General features: G+C 32.3%; 1 protein-coding gene across 3 annotated transcripts in view; it reads left to right on the plus strand.

Annotated features, from left to right (window-relative positions):
* The first annotated feature begins 400 nt into the window (after positions 1-400).
* The window catches only part of LOC142239444 (uncharacterized), a 73,533-nt gene continuing 56,384 nt past the window's right edge, over positions 401-17,549 (plus strand). The window contains exon 1 of one of the 3 annotated variants that reach the window (XM_075311234.1): positions 401-1,022. The gene's annotated coding sequence lies outside the window, so the exon portion shown is untranslated. Of the gene's footprint in view, positions 1,023-1,070; positions 1,188-17,549 lie in introns of those variants that run through there. The other 2 variants (XM_075311235.1, XM_075311236.1) reach the window with 2 other exon arrangements.

The following is a 17,549-nucleotide window of genomic DNA, read 5'->3' on the forward strand; positions in this document are numbered from 1 at the left end:
TTGGATCCCTTTCAATATAAAATTTTAAGAATAATGTAACGGATTGTTGTTTACAAATATTTGTTGAGCAACAAATTAAAACATTAAAAATTAAAAATATAACAACACACCACTTAACAGCTATTAAATATGACGATAATTTCTTTATAACAAGCCCATTCATTAACCAAATTAACAATTCATGAAGGGGCATAAGCGAAGAAAGCACGAGACATAAAAACCAAACAATAATTTAATATTGAAAGAAAAACACAACCAGCCTCTGAATATTAGGTTTGATTCAAAACCTTATACAACATACGACATGTGTGTCAGTCATGTTTGAGTTACATGTATATGGCATATCACACCATATGATGGAGTGAATTATTTTCCCCAATTCAGTTTGTATTTCAATCTTTGAAATTAACGGTTGGCCATAACGAAGAAGCGGGTGTATGCGTAAAGTACGTTCGAACGGCAAACGACTGTCGGGCTTTATGAATATTTTGGAAATTTATTTTGAATGGAAGTGGCAATCAAACTGCTGCTATAGTAATACGAATGCAAGGAAAATATTAAACAAAAAAAAAGTACATACATAAAAAATTAACCACCAAAAAGAAAATTGTGTCGTTTGCCAAAAGAGGGGAACTCGGCGAACCTTCTTCTACTGCTGTTGCTGCTGGACTTACCACCCAGGCCAACTCCCAAACGGAAATTAATAACCGCCAAATACGTGCATCACAGAACAGCAATAATAAAGTAATAGCAAAGAAACCTCAGAAAGTTTTTTTTTGTTTTTTAATTTTAGTAATACGTGCCGTATGGTGGCAATGCATTATTGGTGAATTGAATAGAAAGAAAATAAAAAAGTAATTTTAAGTGAAATTTTATTTGTGTCTTCAACATTTACTGACAAACGGAAATTATATGTCCTCGCCTCCAAAAAACCCGGAGTTTGGTCAATCGATTTGTCAACAAAAGAAATTTTTGGATTTCATAAAAGTGGAAGTGAGTGAGACATCCAATTATAGGAAAAGGTAATTATTCAAAGATTCTGTTGACACATTTATACAGCCTTTGTGCAACAAAAACTCAGGAAGAAATTATGTTCATCAAATGGTCAATTAATTTGTCAACTAAAGAAGTTTTTGAATTTTAATAAAAGCAGTGGAAGTTAGTGAGACATCCAGTTATAGGAAAAGGTATTTATTCAAAGATTCTATTGACACATTTCTACAGCCTTTGTGCAACAAAACCCCAGGAAAAAATTGAGAATGTAGTCCCAAAAAATATGGCATGGCAAACAATAGTCTTCGAAAGTTCTTTTCAAGATATCAAATTAAAAATTCCACATGCGTAGGTTCATTCTCTTTGTCAAGTGATGGGTAGATCTTATCATGTCTCTGCCATACAATTTCAATGTACATCATTCATTCTTGATTGGGTCGTAGCCGTGTTTTTTTTTCCTCATCATTATATGTCTGGTGGATTTGTGACAAATTACGCCTTCGGAGGAACTCTACCCCAGTATACCAAACCAGACTAGTCATCTTAGTCAAATGTGGCATTGATGATACCTCCAACTGTAATCTCTTCAATGGAATGGGGCTTGTCAAATTGTTATTAATTTTCATGGATCTGAGTGTAGTAGGTTTTCAAAGCCATCATTTACGATGAACAATTGTCATCATCTACAAAATGCTTCATAGTACTATACCCGTATGTATTCGTTCATTCATGTGTGGGGGATTTTCTTTAATTTTTCATTATTATATATTTTGAGGTTATTTCCTTCTATTTTGGAAATTTCTTTATAAGGCTTTGAGTTCTTACTGAGGTAGAGGGTGTCTTACCCATAATATAAATTAAGACAAAAAATTATATGTATATGTATTGGGTTTTCATGTTTGTGGAGTCATCCATAATTAATGAAGAAGATTTATATTTTGTATAGTTGTTTTTTTTTCTTATGTGGGTAATAGATTTTTTAATTCAATTCAATTGAATTCGTATGGTCTCAAGTATCTCCATAAAAGACTTAAGAAACAAACGCTGAATGAGTTTTACTCAGAGATGCTATAGATGTGAGAGAAACGAAAGACTTAAGACACAAACTCATATGTTGTGTGTTATTTTCTTGTGAATGTCATTCATGCACTCACAACAACTATGATGTTATGTTTACAATCGGATTTAAATGTAAATTGTAACATTATTAGATTATATTTATTATGAAATTTGTAAGGCGATATAAATTTTATGAGTTTTAGAAATATTCCATATTTCGAATTTCAAGAAAATCCTACAAAAGCAGCGTAATCTAGGCGCTCAACCAAAATGAGGATTAATATCTACCATAATAACTATATTTTAATTTTGAAGAAGAACATCTGAAAATTGAGATTTTAAAATGTTTTTACAATAACCGGGCTATTAGTTAGTATATAAGTAAAACAAACAATATTCAGAAGATTATAGGTCAAAATATATCGGATTATAAATTAGATGCTCAAAAACTGAACCTATACAAAATATATTTGGATTTAAATTAACACTCGATTCTAAATTTTAAGAAAGTCTGATGAAGATGGGCTGATATAAACTATATTTATCATAAATATACTTAGATTTTCGAATTCGAATGAAAATTGCGAATTCAATGTTAATCATGGTTATATACCGAGTTCTAAGGGAAGTCTATACACTCACAGAAAAGCGTATTAATACAATATGTCATGTAATACAACAAAGTATTTCCTGCTATTCATGAAAATTTTCTTGCTTTGTAATATCATTGAAGATATTTTTTTAGCTCAATTTTAATGATTTTTATACCATCCACCATAGGATGGGGGATGGTATAAAACTTTGTCATTCCGTTTGTTACACATCGAAATATTGCTCTAAGGCCCCATAAAGTATATATATATATTCTGGGTCGTGGTGAAATTTTGAGTCGATCTAAGCATGTCCGTCCGTCCGTCTGTTGAAATCACGCTAACTTCCCAACGAAACAAGCTATCGACTTGAAAGTTGACATAAGTAGTTGTTATTGATGTAGGTCGGATGGTATTGCAAATGGACCATATTGGATCACTTTTACGTATAGCCCCCATATAAACTGACCCCCAGATTTGGCTTGCGGAGACTCTTAGAGAAGCAAATTTCATTCGATGCGGTTGGAGGACCAAATTTCATCCGATTTATTTGAGATTTGGTACATTGTGCTAGTATATGGCCGCTAACAACCATGCCTAACTAGGTCCATATCGGTCTATAGTTATATATAGCCCTCAGATAAACCGATCCCCAATGACACAAAAATTGGTCCATATCGGTTCATAATTGTATACAGCCCCCATATAAATCGACCCCATATTTCAATTCTGGCTCTCTAGTTACAGCGCAAAAGGTCATATTGGTCAAGAACTGCATTATATTCGTATTTAATCTGCCTTTTTATACCCACCACCATAGAATGGTGACGGTGGTATAATAAGCTTGTCATTCCGTTTGTAACACATCGAAATATCGATTTCCGACTATATAAAGTATATATATTCTTGATCAGGGAGAAATTCTAAGACGATATGACCATGTCCGTTTGTCTGTCTGGCTGTCTGTCTGTCTGTTGTAATCACGCTACAGTCTTCAATAATGAAGTAATCGTGCTGAAATTTTGCACAAACTCGTCTTTTGTCTGCAGGCAGGTCAATTTCGAAGATGGGCTATATCGGTCAAGGTTTTGATATAGTCCCCATATTAACCGACCTCCCGATTTGGGTCTTGGGTTTATAGAAATCGTAGTTTTTATCCAATTTGCCTGAAATTGTAAGTCTAGAGGTATCTTATGACCATAAAGAGGTGTGCAAAAAATGAAGAGTATCGGTCCATGTTTTGGTATAGCCCCCATATAGACCGATCTCCCGATTTTACTTCTTGGGCTTATAGAAACCGTAGTTTTTATCCAATTTGCCTGAAATTGGAAATCTAGAGGTATTTTCGGGCCATAAAGAGGTGTGCCGAAAACGGTGAGTATCGGTCCGTATTTTAGTATAGCCCCCATAAGAACGATTTCCCGATTTAACTCCTTAGGTTTCTAGAAAACGTAGTTTTTATCCGATTTGCCTGAATTTGTAAATATTCTGGTATTTAAGGCTCACAAAAACGTGTAACGGATTAGTTTTTTATCGGCTCATATGGTAATGCCTCCATATAGATCGATTTCACTTCTTGAGAGTATAGAAGGCGCACTGATCATGGAAATTGCTTGAAACTCAATGTACATTTTCCAGAATTTACTTCTCGGGTGGAAATCTACAGATTTAAGATTTCAAATCAAGACGTTATTTTATAATTTTCTTGTACGCTTACAAGAGATGTTAATGATTCCTCTAAAACTCAAACAAAAAGGGTTCTTATAAATCCAGAATCTGTTATAGTCTTCATAGGTAAAATCTTTAAATTTATCTTCGTGAAGTGTTCTGGTTGAACTGCTCTGCTTGATCTGTCCTCAAACCCTCTGAAATTTCAAAGGAAACCCTAATATTTGATTCATGGTGGTGGGTGTTTAAGATTCGGCCCGGCCGAACTTACTGCTGTATGTACTTGTTTTTATGATTTACCATCACGATTACAAACTATAAGCAATGCTAATTTGTTCAAAAAAGAAATATTTAAAACATTTACTTAAAGAAAATAATATATATTGTTTTTAATTAAAAATTTTTGTTTATACATAATTTTCATTTTTTATACTTTATTTATTATATTATGTTAATATGTTGTAAATTAATTTATACATTTTTATGGTACTTTCAATTGTAAGATTTAAGATCTTGTTGTACTAGATTTACGAAATAAATTGTGGATTCTATCGCTCGTCTAAAAAGTTTGACCTCAAATATTTTCAAAAATTCGCAATTTTTCTAGAATTGATCTAGCATTTTAAAATTTAAGTAATTTGTACCATTTTATTATTCTTACTTTTAACCTATTTAAAACAAAAAAAGTTAAAATTTCCCATTAAAAATATAAAAAAGGGAATTATAAAAAATTGAATTAAATTGTGTAGTTAAAAAAAAAGAACTTTTTTGGTTTTAAAGTTGTGCTTTCACACAAAAAAAAAATCTAATTCAATCGCGAAATTAATTGATTCAATTAATTTTTTAATTGAAATGTCTTCAATCACAGAAATGATAGTATCAATTAAAATTAATTGAAAGTCAATTAAAAAATTAATTGATACTATTAATTTTTGTGATTGATTTTTGTTTCAATTAAAAAATTTGTTGAATCCATTATATTTTTAATTGAATATTTTTTAAAATTCAATTAAGACTTTAATTGAAGATATTCTTGTGATTTTTTTTTCTGTATTTAGAACAGCTTCCAAAATTTTCTACTGGGTCCTTAATTTTGTGAAAACAATTTAAAATGAAGATTATAAACAGGTGTATATGTAATAGGTCGATATTTTTTAGTGTGAGATTTTAAAGAACATCTCAATTCAAAAAGAATTATCATCAAATCATAAGTCGAACGAGTATTTTCGTTTCAAAATTCCTGAAATACTCGTAATGTTTCAATTGTTTTTTTTTAGCGTTTTGTTTTATATGACATTCTTCACACCAATTCCATGAATTGAATTCAAAACATGGGCTTGCTTTAGTTCTTTTGGAAGCATTCAAACAATCCTAATTCTAATTTAATCTTCCGTTTTGAGAAAAATCATAGAATAAATCTTTCAAAATATTTCTTTAAATAATTAAAAAAAAACTCTTTTTATGTTATTAGCAAAAATGCTGTGACAAATTGATATTCACCATTTAACCAAGGTCATTTAAGCAAAACGTGTCATTAATGAATCTTCTTCATATAGAAAAATATAAAATAAATCCCAAAACAAATTGATAATTGAAAAACAAACTATAAATACGAGTATAACATAATTCCCAAAATAGTTACTCTTTGTAAGATCTCATAAATACGATCTTAAGAAAAATATTTTTCTTTTGTTGACAACTTTTTGGGTTATAAGAAAATATCCACAACATCCATTGTCATTGTTTACAAAAGTCATGCACTATGGATGCCGGAAATCTTTCGCACACTAATCTCTTGATATAATGGCAAAAACGCATATGTGTCTTAAGTCTTTTGTTTTTTGGGAGAGTCTGTTTTCTTCTTCTTTTTATGTAAGTTTGTACACATTTACTTTGTTTGTCTTTCAAAATGCACATTAATAAACCGGTTATTACTTAAATATGTTATTTAAAATTATGTTTTATATTAATCAATGCATTTTTGTAAAAAATGTAAACAAATGGCTCGTACGTTAAGGTTGACAATATTGGCGATGATTTCAAAATGGGTAAAGAGTTTATCAATTAATTGGGACAAATTTATAATTCAATAGTTTTAGTCTTTATATCAGATACCAACTTTAAAATTTATGTTGATATTCAAGAGTTTTATGTTAATTCAATAATTAGATTAAAAAAGATTTTCCAATAAAAACCTACACACAAAGAAAAATACTTTTCTCCGGAATGAAATTTTAGACAAACGAAGTTCCGCTGTATTAAACCTTATGTTATGTTCTTTACAATCTTTACATCGATTATCCTCAATATTGTTATACCCACTACCATGGTGACGGGGGTATAATAAGTTTGTCATTCCGTTTGCAACACATCGAAATATCGATTTCCGACTATATAAAGTATATATATTCTTGATCAGGGAGAAATTCTAAGACGATATAACCATGTCCTTCTGTCTGTCTGTTGTAATCACGCTACAGTCTTCACTAATGAAGCAATCTTGCTGAAATTTTGCACAAGCTCGTCTTTTGTCTGCAGGCAAGTTCGAAGATGGGCTATATCGGTCCAGGTTTTGATACTGTCCCCATATAAATCGGGAGGTCGGATTTGAGGTCTAGGGCTTATAGAAACCGTAGTTTTAATCCAATTTGCCTGGAATTGGAAATCAAGAGGTATTTTAGGACCATAAAGAGGTTTGCCAAAAATGGTGAGTATCGGTCAATGTTTTGGTATGGTCCCCATATAAACCGACCTCCTGATTTGGGGTCTTGGGCTTATAGAAACCGTAGGTTTCATCCAATTTGCCTGAAAGTGGAAATGTAGACGTATTTTAAGACCATAAAGAGGTGTGCCGAAAACGGTGAGTATCGGTCCATATTTTAGTGTAGCCCCATAAGAACGATCTTCCGATTTAGCTCCTTGGGCTTCTAGAAACCTTAGTTTTTATTCGATTTGCCTAAAATTGTCAATATTCTGGTATTTTCGGATTTAGTTTTTATCGGACTATTTGGTAAGGCCTCCATATAGACCGATTTCACTTCTTGAGGGTATAGAAGGCGCAATGATCATTAAACTTGCTTGAAACTCAATGTAAAATTTACAGATTTTACTTCTTGCAATCATGTATATAATAGGGATGAAAATATACAGATTTAAGATTTCAAATCACGACGTTATTTTATAATTTTCTTGCACACTGACTCAGAAAAAAATTTCCGTAGTTAAACTAACGCTAAATTTAACTGATATTTTTATGTGCGTGAAGATAAATTGTAAATTTATCTAGTCGAGACACAAACCAGGTAGTTTTTACCTGCGCACCTAATGGGTTAATTACAATTTGGGGAGATAAAATATTTAATGAAATTCAGCACTTTCCAACATATTTGCGCAAAATATTTTGGTATTAAACGAAAGATCTTGACAAGTACTATAAATGCAAGTGGTTGTCATGTTCGAAAGCGTCCCATAAATGTTAGTTTTGCAGCTATATTTTAAAAGTCAGTTTGTCCAACTTGAAATAAAGTTAAACTACGCCCACTGTGCAATTAGAAAATAAAAACTACTTGAATTTGTAGTACTCGTCAAGAGCTTTCATTTGATACCAAAAAATCTATAGCAGGTTTTGCACAGTGGGCGCTGGTGCGATATTTTCTAAAATTTCGCAAATTAATTTTACTTTTGCTTAAAACAATTTTTTTTGGGAAACTTTCGAAAATAAAAACCACTTGCATTTATAGTACTCATCAAGAGTTTTCATTTGATACCAAACACCGTAGAGCAGGTGTTGCACAGTGGGCCAATGTGCACTTTTTTTGAAATTCTAAAAAAGTAATTTTCTTTTTTATAAAAATCGATATTTTTATGATGCTTTCGAATATAACAACCACTTGGATTTATAGTACTCATCAAGAGCTTTCATTTGATACCAAAAAATCTAGAGCAGGTTTTGCACAGTGGGCACGGGTGTCCTATATTGTAACTTCGTGCAAACTAAGTTTCTTTTTGATAAAAATCGATATTTCTGTGATGCTTTCGAATATAACAACCACTTGGATTTATAGTACTCATCAAGAGCTTTCATTTAATACCAAAAAATCTAGAGCAGGTATTGCACAGTGGGCCCGCGTGCACTATATTTTAAATTCTGACATATTAATTATATTTTTGATAAAAATCGATATTTCTATGATGCTTTCGAAAATAAAAACCACTTGCATTTATAGTACTCATCAAGAGTTTTCATTTGATACCAAACACTGTAGAGCAGGTGTTGCACAGTGGGCCAATGTGCACTTTTTTTGAAATTCTAAAAAAGTAATTTTCTTTTTTATAAAAATCGATATTTTTATGATGCTTTCGAATATAACAACCACTTGGATTTATAGTACTCATCAAGAGCTTTCATTTGATACCAAAAAATCTAGAGCAGGTATTGCACAGTGGGCGCATTTCAGTTTTATTTCAAATTGTGGCGATTAAATTTAAAAAAAAATTAACAAAAACCTACATTTCTGGGATGTTTTAGAAAATAAAAACTACTTGCATTTGTAGTACTCGTCAAGAGCTTTCATTTGATACCAAAAAATCTAGAGCAGGTTTTGCACAGTGGGCGCTGGTGCGATATTTTCTAAAATTTCGCAAATTAATTTTACTTTTGCTTAAAACAATTTTTTTTGGGAAACTTTCGAAAATAAAAACCACTTGCATTTATAGTACTCATCAAGAGTTTTCATTTGATACCAAACACTGTAGAGCAGGTGTTGCACAGTGGGCCAATGTGCACTTTTTTTGAAATTCTAAAAAAGTAATTTTCTTTTTTATAAAAATCGATATTTTTATGATGCTTTCGAACATGACAACCACTTGCGTTTATAGTACTCGTCATGAGCTTTCATTTGATACCAAAAAATCTAGAGCAGGTATTGCACAGTGGGCGTAGTTTAACTTTATTTCAAGTTGGACAAACTGACTTTTAAAATATAGCTGCAAAACTAACATTTATGGGACGCTTTCGAACATGACAACCACTCGCATTTATAGTACTTGTCAAGATCTTTCGTTTTATACCAAAATATTTTGCGCAAATATGTTGGAAAGTGCTGAATTTCATTAAATATTTTATCTCCTCAAATTGTAATTAACCCATTAGGTGCGCAGGCAAAAACTACCTGGTTTGTGTCTCGACTAGTTAAATTTACAATTTATCTTCACGCACATATATTTTTCGGGAAAAAATTATTTGCTTGTAGTTAAATTTTATTATTTTTATCGAAATTTTCCACAGCTTAATGAAATCTTATTTTTTTAGGTATGTCTCAAAAATTTTATGAACTAAACGTGAGTATAAAATTCAATGACCATAGACATAAGTTCAATATGAACTAAAACAAATGAAAATTTTCGTACGATTATCAGAAATAGTAAGATTGAACTACTGTATGGTTAAAATGGTCATGATTTGGCGCCAATGATTTTCGTCTTTACTTTTAGTTAATTTTTTCTGCTATGAGATGATGTAATTTCGTGAACTGCAGTTAAAAAGTACAACAGGGTATAAAAATTTCCTGGTTTTAACAACGCTTTGTGGAAATATCAAAATGTGGAGTAAAATTTAGTTCAATTTTCGTGCGTGGTAGTTCATTCTTCCTATAAAACAGTTCACTTTTTTTCTGTGTACAAGAAATGTTAATGATACCTCTAAAACTTATAAATCCAGAATCTGATATAGTCTTCATAGGTAAAATCTTTAAATTTATCTTCGGGAAGTGTTCTGCTCTGCTTGATCTGTCATAAAATCCCTATAAAATTTCAAAGGAAACTATAATATTTGATTCATGGTGGAGGGTATTTAAGATTCGGCCCGGCCGAACTTACTGCTATATATACTTGTTATTATTATTATTTTTTTTCAATTTAACTCAGCAATTCAAAGCCTTTAAAAGACCAATTTATTAAATTACAATGACCTACTCTAATTCTTTTTAATTTTAAATAAAATTTTATAGCGTCAAAAGAAAACTTCGTTTGTCTATATTTTCATTCATCAAGTTCATGATGTAGGATATACGAGTTTCTACACGTATTAAAAGTTTTGCTTTGTTGTCGAAAGCTAGTTTCATTAAGAATATCCATAACATTAATGCTGTTATATCAGAAGATCTGGAATCCCGTTTCCACATTCTTTGGGACAAATTCCAAATTCTCCATACCATAAGAATTCTACAATACTCTTTAGCTTCAATTGCAAAAGATTACTTAGTATCAAAAAATACAGGTTGTTCTGAAACCAGTTTCATTTACACAAGACGTAGTATTTTTATCTTAAGTCTTAACAGAAATCCAATAAATTAACATATGGTAAAATTCCTCTGCAAAACTCTTTGTGTTTAAATAAGGCGAAAATATCTAAGCATACTTAATTAATTAGATTCTATTGCATTTGGAAATGATTCGTTTGAAATATTAACACATGGCCTTCATGTTTTCTAATGCAACCATAAATGCAATTTCGATTATCTCAATTCTAAGCCAAAGTAGTTAAAGTTGTTCTAAATTATCAGATTTGGGCAAATGTTGTGGGAATATTCCGGCAACGTCATTTTTTTTTTTGCTATACAAAATTCTAACGGCGGAAAAATGTATTCACTAATTTATAGATGATTATGTATAAGGAAACTAAACAACCTCATCGTCTAAAGTTTATATCGAATATTTCTAAATATGAAATTTATTGTTAATTATTGAGAGCACAGTCTGGATGTGTATGTTATTGCTTTTGATATCCATAAAATACATTTGGTTTAAGTTGAAGTTTGGTTTAAGCTTTTATATACAAAATATTTTGTTCTCGAACATTTTAAATTCTACCAATTATAATTGTAAAGCCTTGGCCATTTCTTCTACAAATACAAAGAAACCGGGTTGAAGTGAGCATCTTCCTTCTCTACATGTAATTAGAATGGATTGTAATCGGAATCAAGTCTGTACTTAAAATTTTGAAAGGTCGACGTTTCAATTTTTCAACTTGGTTAAAATTTAGGAAATCTAATTGCCGGCATTTCCCAAAGTCAACTAATCGATATTTTAATATATTTGATAAGTTGGTCTTTCGAGATAAATTTGTAAACTAATCTCATTTACTCATAAAGTTGTGTTCATAATATAGTTACGAATTTTTTACCGGCTATACCGAAAAAATATTAATATTACAATTGAATTTGAATTTTTTTCCACAAAATTCATTCGCAAAAATTACTTAAACCAAATAATATTTTAATTTGATTAATTTTTTTTTTAATTGATATCGATGATTAATATTATTAATTCCACCCTCGTGATCCGTTTTAGTATTCCACCGTGGTGTAATGGTTAACATGCCCGCCTTGCATACACAAGGTCGTGGGTTCGATTCCTGCTTCGACCGAACACCAAAAAGTTTTTCAGCGGTGTATTATCCCACCTCAGTAATGCTGGTGACATTTCTGATGGTTTCAAAGCTTCTCTAAGTGGTTTCACTGGAATGTGGAACGCCGTTCGGACTCGGCTATAAAAAGGAGGTCCCTTGTCATTGAGCTTAACATGGAATCGGGCAGCACTCAGTGATAAGTGAGAAGTTCACCAATGTGGTATCACAATGGACTGAATAGTCTAAGTGAGCCTGATACATCGGGCAGCCACCTAACCTAACCTAACCTAGTATTCATAAAACAATAAAATGATATGGGTAGCTATGGAAATTGCCGTTATCTCAATGTAATCGAAAGGTTATTAGAACCCAGCAATAAAATTTGGAAGTTCTTCTAAATGTACAACTACAAAAGCAAATCCAAAAGTGTTCTCACAATGATGTTCTTTATTTTAACTATACAGGGAGTTCTTTTAAGATAATTTTTTATAACTCGTTTTTTTCATATTTTTAATGGGAAATTTTAACTTTTTTCAAATAGGTTAAAAACAGAATAAGAATTAATAAAATGGTACAAATTATTTAAATTTTTTCGAAAAAATTGCGAATTTTTCAAAATATTTGATGTAAAACTTTTAAAACAATGCATTAAAAAAATTATAAAAAGTATAAAAGTTATTTATTTGGCAAAATATCACAAATCCAGAAGTGATGCAAATCCAGTGTAACGGCTGTTGAAATGGTTAAACATCCGTCCTATGCAACCCCATGTTAAATTCATCGCTTCTGCGCCAATTTTGTTCCACTTCCAGATCCAAAAAGAACATTTGCACTACTAGTTTGATGATGGTTTTTTGCTGGGAATAATTATGAAAGTGCACGGACGAAAAAGACTGTTTTTCATATGTTTGGGTGTAAAAATTATATGTTTGGAACTCAAAATTTTTAACACAATATTTTTAAGTGCAAGCATGTAATGTTCATAAACTAGCATAACATGTTTGGAACATATATGTTAATATGTTAAAATTTTGCTGCAAGTAGAGGATGCTGATGAGGAATGTGGTAATTCCGAAACGTGCGTCCATCCAACCATCTTGCAGTCTATAGGGCTTTGCCCAAATAAATTTGACAAACATTCTTTTCCTCTGTTGGTTAAGCTACTCTTGTAGTTTAGTCAATGTATGGTTTTAAGCTGAAATAAAAAACAACAACAATAAAACATACTATGTTTGGGACATAAAATGTTTGTAAATATGATATGCTTGGATGCAAACATATATGTGTTTAGAAAGAGGGACCTAGAGAGTATGCTGCAAATAAAATAATGGAAGTAACCAATTGGCGCCTTAAAAATATATCTACACAAAGAAAATTTCATTATTTTTTTTCTACCACTGTGCCTGGAGTGAAACATAATATGTTTGAACAATACAAACAATATTTTGTTTGGACCAATCCTGAAAATATATATGCTTGAAGCAAAATGTGTTTGAGGCATATGTTACAGAAGCGAGTTTTTTGAGGGTGTGGCTCTCTAATATTTTGGTTCATTTTTGGCGAACGTCGTCTTGAGGTGATCGAAGCTTTGGTATTTTTTAATGGCAGACTTTTCTCCAAAATGCCCCAGGATTGAGATTCGGAGATTTTGGTGGCCATTATGCGGAAAAATTAAGTGACGAACCAACTTTTTTAGCTATTCTTGAATGACGCGTGCTGAGTGTGATTCTGCTGAGTCGTGTTTATTTTCACACCACGGTCGATGAATATGAGCGGGGAGCGATCATCGTCCATTATAGCGGCACACACCATTACCATCGGAGCAGCTTGAGTTCTTGCATTCAACCGAAGGTGTAAATTTTCAGCTGACATCTTTGGCAAGTACACCCGTTCTTTTTATTGTTCACAAACTGCTCAATTTGGAATGGCTTGTCATCAGAGAATTCGGTAACCGGCACCAATCGAGTAAGCTTGCATTTCAGTCTACACTGAAAGAAATATTGTCCTGATGCCAAAGATTTCATGTCCTTAAATATACAAGTCCAAATTGTTTAGCATAGAAGACGCATTTCTCTGATATAAACTTTTTTTCCTTATCCAAAAGTTGAAAAACTTTCCCATGAAGTCGCTATGTTATTATAATTAAGAGATTCGACTTAAAATTGAATATCCTAACATAAAAGAAAATTTCGGTTTACTATGGTCAACATGACTTTAATACTTCTGAAAAAATCTTCAAAATTAATGAAATCGCTTTTAAATTTGTCGACTTTTTGCTTCTTAAAAATTGGAGATGGTTTTTAACTCTTCATTTTAAAGACGTTTTTATTTGAAGCCTTGTAGTCGAATTTGAAGTTAAGTTGTCATTCACACGTTTTTAAAGGACTCTGATAAAATTTATTTCCTAGAATCATGTACGCAAAACTCAAATATAGGGAAAAATTGTGTCGTAAATGTATCCTACCTTCAATTCTCCGCTTCTTTGGTTTGGAATCTTGGTATTGGTTAAGTGTAAAGAAGACATGTATATACAGTAGTAAGTTCGACAGAGAAGTAAAATCTGGAAATTTTATATTCAGTTTCAAGCAATCATGATCAGTGCGCCTTCTAACATATACCCTCAATAAGTGAAATCGGTCTATATGGAGACCTTTCCAAATGGACCGATAAAACTAAATCATATACATTTGTTATGAGTCTAAAATGCCAGTATATTTTCAATTTGTGACAAATCAGATAAAAAAAAATTCTAGAAACCCTAGGAGTTAAATCGGGAGTTCGGTGTAATGGGGCTATACCAAGACATGAAAGGATACAAACAGTATTCAGCACATTTAATTGTAGTTCTAAAATCTAGACCCCAAATCGGAGGGCCGGTTTATAAGGGGGCTATATCAAAAACTGTACCGATACTCAATATATTCGGCACACGTCTTTAGGGTCCTAGAGTACCTCTAGATTTCAGGTAAATTGGATTAAAACTACGGATTCTAGAAGCCTAAGAAGTAAATCTGGAGATCGGTCTATATGGAGGCTATATCGAAACATGGTCCGATAATCACCATTTTCGGCACATCTCTTTATTTTTCTAGAATACCTCATGATTTCCAATTTCAGGCAAATTGGGTAAAATCTGCGGATTCTAGAAGCCCAAGAAGTAAAATCGGGAGATCGGTCTATATGGGGGCTATATCAAAACATGAACAGATAATCACCATTTTCGGCACATCTCTTTATTTCCCTAGAATAACTCTACATTTCCAATTTCAGGCAAATTGGATAAAAACTACGGATTCTAGAAGCCCAAGAAATAAAATCGGGAGATCGCTCTATATGGGGGCTATATCAAAACATGGACCCATACTCACCATTTTCGGCACACCTCTTTATGATCCTAGAATACCTCTAGATTTCCGATTTGAGGCAAATTGGGTAAAAATTACAGATTCTAGAAGACCATGAAGTAAAATCGGGAGATCGGTCTATATGGTGGCTTTATAAAAACATGGACCGGTACTCACCATTTTCTGCACAGGTCTTTAGGGTCCTAGAGTCCCTCTAGATTTCACATTTCAGGTAAATTGGATTACAACTACGGATTCTAGAAACGCAGGAAGTAAAATCGGGAGACCGGTCTATATGGGGGCTATATCAAAACATAAACCGATACACCCCCTTTTCGGCACACATCGTTATGGCCCTAGAATACCTCCAGATTTCCAATTTCAGGCAAATCGGATAGAAAAATCCACTTTCTAGACGCCCAAGAAGCAAAATCGGGAAATCGGTCCATATGGGGGCTATACCAAAACATGGACCGATAGGCACCATTTTCGGTTTTGATGGTCCTAAAATACATCAAGTTTTTATAAGGCCAAGACCCCAAATCGGGAGGTCGGTTTATATGGGGACTATATCAAAACTTGGACCGATATAGCCCATCTTCGAACTTGATCTGCCTGCAAACAAAAAACGAATCTGTGCCAAATTTCAGAAAGATAGCGCCATTATTGAAGGCTGTAGCGTGATTACAACAGACAGACAGACGGACGGACATGCTTATATCGTCTTAGAATTTCTCCCTGATCAAGAATATATATACTTTATATAGCCGGAAATCGATATTTCGATGTGTTACAAACGGAATTACAAACTTATTATACCCTCGTCACCATTCTATGGTGGTGGGTATAACAATGTTTTTTTTCAGTGTGTAACTCTTTTTAGACGTTGTTGAGCTCTTGCACTTTTTGGAACTTTAATGGTTTCATTTCATACACCTTTTTCAAAATGACATGTTTTTTACGACTGCGTGGATTTTCTTCGAAACTGGTCTTAACTTTTCGGATATTTCTGCTGTTGTTACCGATTTCTAGTTTCATAAATTTTTTGAACGCAATGCAACACTGTCGGTATAATGGTAACGAGTAAAGACACGATATTTAACGATAGGTTTGGTTAGGTTATAGTGGAAGCCCGATTAAATTTCAGGCTCACTTAGACTATTTAGTCCATTGTGATACCACATTATCTAAAAGTACATATTACATATGGCCACTTCTAGTTTTAACCGCTGAACCTTATCGATTATTTTCTTCTGTTAAACCAACCAGACATTAGCAGACTGCTTTAACGTTTTCCAGCTTATATAAAGCAATCACATTATAAAGCTTGAATTCCATCACAAATAACTTTATTTATGAACGTAATAGACCAAATGCGTTTGTAAGCTTGTAAACAATAAAATGAACTGTCACGGGAATCAATCTTACAGCTGTTAGACGAGCGGTTTAGAAAAGGCATTGAAATAGCAACCTAAAGTTGACTACAATACATATCAGTTTCCAGTACACTGTATATTTCTCCATATGACAAAATTATTTTTCAAATAAAAGAACACTTTCATTGTCCTCAAAATTACTTGAAAAATTTGACATCACATTCTTCCTTCAATAAAAAGTCGAGTTCTAAACTATTTGTTGTTAAAAGTCGATTATTCCTTTATTGGTCAGCATCAAAAGTTGATTAATCCGTTTCATCTATTTGATTTGGCCAGCTTTAAAAGTCGATTAATCGAATTTTAAAATATCAAAATCGACTTCTATGGCAGACACACATAGTGAATATCTCTTTATCAAAAGTCTATTTTCAAATTTTGAATCCTCTCCTATACTACTATATTCTAATGTTTTCTCATATATCATAGCCGATTATAAGTGTAGTACTTTTTTCGCAACAAAAGTTTCATTTTCATTAAATGACCAAATTACCAAAAATTCCTTCACAAGACAAAACACCAAAATGATATCAAATAAATTGCCCATAACCATTAGGAAAGTTGGCCTTTGAAAAATTACCAACAATAATTTGAACATAAAATGAATATTCTAATAGGGCGAGCTTCAATTCAAGGTATCACGTTCTTAAACCAAAGATAGAAAATATTTCCAGTCGCACGTTGGCATATCGCAAGTTCTATATTTGGCATAATGTGACAATAGGTCTTATAAGCGGAGGTAGCCCATAAAACATACTGAATTGTTGGCCATTGCGAAATGTATAGAACCTATTTCAGACATGTGTCATGGGGCTGACGACGTTGCTACCGAAAGTAACAATGGCCAAAATTGAAGAAAAAATAAATTTGCATAAAAATTTCAAACATTTCTGTGGGACAGACAATAGGTAAAATGAAATCAGGGTACTGTTAGCCACATACAGCTAAGACAATACAAATAAAATTCCCATTACAAATGTAATGGAGCAGAAAATAAGTGGAAATAATAAAATATATGGAAATAACTACCATTGTAAATTATGGACAATGGTTA

Source organism: Haematobia irritans, chromosome 5 (genome assembly GCF_050003625.1).
Source record: "Haematobia irritans isolate KBUSLIRL chromosome 5, ASM5000362v1, whole genome shotgun sequence".
Lineage (NCBI taxonomy): Eukaryota > Metazoa > Arthropoda > Insecta > Diptera > Muscidae > Haematobia > Haematobia irritans.